Source organism: Castanea sativa, chromosome 1 (assembly GCF_040712315.1).
Source record: "Castanea sativa cultivar Marrone di Chiusa Pesio chromosome 1, ASM4071231v1".
Lineage (NCBI taxonomy): Eukaryota > Viridiplantae > Streptophyta > Magnoliopsida > Fagales > Fagaceae > Castanea > Castanea sativa.
In genome coordinates this window covers 7242576-7246516 of record NC_134013.1, presented here as the reverse complement: position 1 = coordinate 7246516, position 3941 = coordinate 7242576, and positions in this window count along the sequence as shown.

Genomic DNA, 3941 nt, shown 5'->3' with positions numbered 1-3941 from the left:
CCCCTTGATCATCTTGATCATCTTTATGTTTCTCGGGTAAAGCTTTTTAGCTTCTTGTACCCTCTGTCAATCATGACAAAAAGGGAGAGAAATTGGAGAATATGTGGTTTCTTTCTTTAAGATTCTACAATTTAGGGGAAGAAATACATGCCCTTGTAAGGGGGAGATGTTTTTCATCTTGTTAGGGGGAGTGATTACCTCCTTGTAGTTGTAGGAGCTACTTTTAGCTTCTTCTTCTTGTACCTTAGGTCTTGTGACCATGTTTACATACATTGTGCTTATCTTTGATATATATATGATGATGTATGTTTTCTTCACCTACCTCTACATGTGTTGTTTCTTTTCCTTCTTTATACACATGTTTCTTATTATCTGTATGCAATCTATTATTTCTGCTTCACACAAAGATGCCTTGATGTGTTTTGTTTAAAGTGTTTCAGAAATACAAGTTGTCAAAGTCTACTTGTCATGAACTCTCTTTTTGCAAAATTTTTCAAGAGTTTATGTTAGGATAGATTTTATTGTACTTAACAAGTGAGTATGAGTTGAGTGATTTATGACTTTTCTCATATGTTCATTTGTTTGTTGTGGTTTTGTCACTAATTACTAAAGGGGGAGATTGTTAAGGACATATTTTATGTAATTGGCTAATCCTTTGACAAAACGCACTTTACTTGTATTTGGGTAGATCTAGAATGTGTTTAATACTTCAAAATAACATATTGTTCAAGTCTAGTATTAAAGCCATGAAGATTGGACCAAGAAACAAATGAAGAAAAGGTGTTCACTAAAGCTGGATAGATAGCTCGACACTTGTGGACACCTATGGACAGATAGCTCGACAGCTGCTCGACACCTCTATCTATTGAGGTTTAATGAGGCTCGACAACTGCTATCTATCGAGGTATCTATTGAGGTTACGGAAATCAAAATTTTCAAATTTGATTTTTGGCCCATGCTTTTGTATTTGTGTAGGGTTTCTTTTCTCACAACCTTAGACATATATAAGACTTATTTTAGAGACCGTCACATAAGAGAATACAAGGAGAACACATGAAAAAGGTGACCGAAGCCTTATTCTCTAAGAAAGAAGCTACTGCGTCTTTGCGCCTTAGGGTTTAACCAAGTGCTTCTTGATCTTCATTGTTGATGAAGTGAAGAACTTTGCAGCCAACATTCTTCTTTCTCAAGTTGGTGAGTGAGTCACGTACTGGGATTCGTGCAAAGGAGTGAGTCATGTACTGGGATCCGTGCAAAGGAGTGAGTCACGTACTGGGATTCGTGCATCAAAGGGTGGCATTCATATATTGAAAAGTTCAGAGGTTCTAAAGCAGTAAAAGATTTCTGCTGTGAGTTCATCTACAGGGATTGTAAAGTCTAGGGACAATAGTTTTGTACTAGATCTGAAACTTCTCTTTATTATAGTGGATTGCTTTTGGAGAAGGTTTCCCCCCCAGGTTTTTTACTGTGAAATTGGTTGGTTTCATTGGTTTTCCTAGGTCATCATATCTTGTTTTGTTTACTTTTTCGCTGCACTTATATTTGACATGATATTGATGTTTGTTTGTTTTAACAAATTTTATGCATAATAAATCTAATCAACAACTTGGGTTTAAAACTTGATAATTCTATCAACTGGGGTCTAAATTTCCCAACATTTTCCTTTAAAAAAACTCAAATGCTCTCTTTTTCTTATTATTTTAATGAGTTGTCTGTATTATTTTAAATGAAGTGATAGAAAAATAGAACATTTAATATATCAAATGTATTGTAAAGTGAGATGGTAAAATAAATAAAATAGCTTATCGAAGTTATAAAAGCTAAAATATTTAGCACCATTACTTTAAATGCTCTAACTTCAACGAAAAAAAAAATCATAATAGCCAACCTAGTATTAAAAAAAATTATTATTATGATTTTATCTTTATTTGTTGAGGATTACATCTTAATATATTTAAAAATAAAAATTTTATATATTTATAATTTTTTAATACTATAAAATATCTATTTAGATTTTTTTTATACTCCAGTACTCTTTGAAATCTTAAAAGCTTATGTCCATCTCCAATAGATGATGGCATTATGTCATGTCTGTCAATCAGGAAAAGGTCTAGTTATTTGTCCTTGTTTGCAATGAACTCTATTGGTTCAACACCTTGGGATATGATTTTTTAGCATTGTTTGGGGTCCTTCCTCATAGTGCCATAAAATGAAGGTTACTAATACTTTGTATTATTATTTGATAATTAATTTAAATATATTTGGTATTTTTCCTTTTCTTTCAACTCTAACATATTTGACACCATCTTAATTTCCAAGCTTGCTCGAGAAAGAGATGAGAGAATAAAGTCCATGTAAATTATAAGGAGAGAAAATGAAAAAGAAAAAGATAAGGCCCAATAGCTGGTTCAATCACATCATGTGAAACACCACTTCATTATAAAGTATATTAATATTATACAAGTGTGATGCAAAGAAAATTTAAATTCATATATTAAAGCTCGGATTTGTGTTAAAAACACAAGAGCTGTTTAGACCTCAAATTAATAAATTACGGCTCGGTTGATTTTACTCTAACTTAAACTAAGTGCAGAAAAGAGTAAATGCAAGCGAACAAACAATACAACTACTCTAAGCCATATTCATCACAACACAATAGTAAAATGAAAGCTAAAAGAGTTAGGAAGAGAAATGCAAACACAAGATAACACGCCGATGTATTATCAAAGAAGAAACCGAAGAATTCGGCGAAAAACCTCTCCACCGCCTTCTAAGCGGTAAGTCGATCCACTAGACAATAAGTTGGGATACATGAATAGCAAGAAAACCTCAAAGCCTAATCTACCCAGTGCACCTAAGCCCTCCAAGCTCCTACTCCAACAAGGCTTCTTGGAACTGTGTCTTGTTTAGCTTTTCGAATCCCATAATGCGCCCGATTGCATTTGCCAAAGCATGGCTTCTCCCAATGCTTCCCAACAGCACTAAAACCTCATTAGACACTCAGTATGGGTGTGATAAGTGTTTGGGCTATCAACCTCTCAAATAATTGGATATGGAGAGGTAGGAGTAGAGGAAAACCACAATGGATGGTATAGAGGATTGTGGGTATGACAATCTCTAACTCTCAAGAGTTTATGGCTAGGGTTTTCTCTCTGAAAAGCTCTCTACTCAATATGTGGGTAATGATAGTATATATAGTGTGTATGAGGATGTAGTGGAGCAGATATGACAAAATAGCAAAACAGATTGTTTCGTGGATATCTCGCGAAAAGGCCTTACCACGAGACACTCATGAAAACCAGCTGTCACCATCTGTCATGACTTTTCGCATTCTAGTCATGTGCTGAGCACATGCTTCACTTCGCGGGAAGGCGATTCACGAGCTACCTGCGAAAACTTCTTCTGTCTTCAATGTTGCCTTGAGTCTTCACACTCTCTCTCTCACACGCAACCCTTACAAATAAATCCCACATAAAATTCAAGGTACAAAATATTGAACAAAATTACAATCAAATTTGGCACGGAATTAAAACCAACACAAAATAATTGTAAATTACAACTTTACAATATATAAACTAAGAAAAGGTAATTGAAATTAAAGAATAAAATAGGTTATTTTTTATAGTAAAAAATTCAAGTTACATAGGGCAAATCATGTAAAACTAAATGATTATTGAAAGCAAAATTTATAATATTTAATTATAAAAATAAATAATGAATAAAACCTTTTGAAAATCTTCATATTTAGTTTTAATCAAAATAGTATTGTAAATTTCAAAAAATTTGTTAGTAGAGTTTTACTTAGAGCAATATGTTTGTGATTTTATTGCATTGTTGCATGTCACTTGGTGCAAAGAGAGTACAATTTCTTAAATTAAGCTAGAGTATAATTTCTATCTTGTATAAAAAAAAATACTAAATCCAATCACGGTTTGCAATAC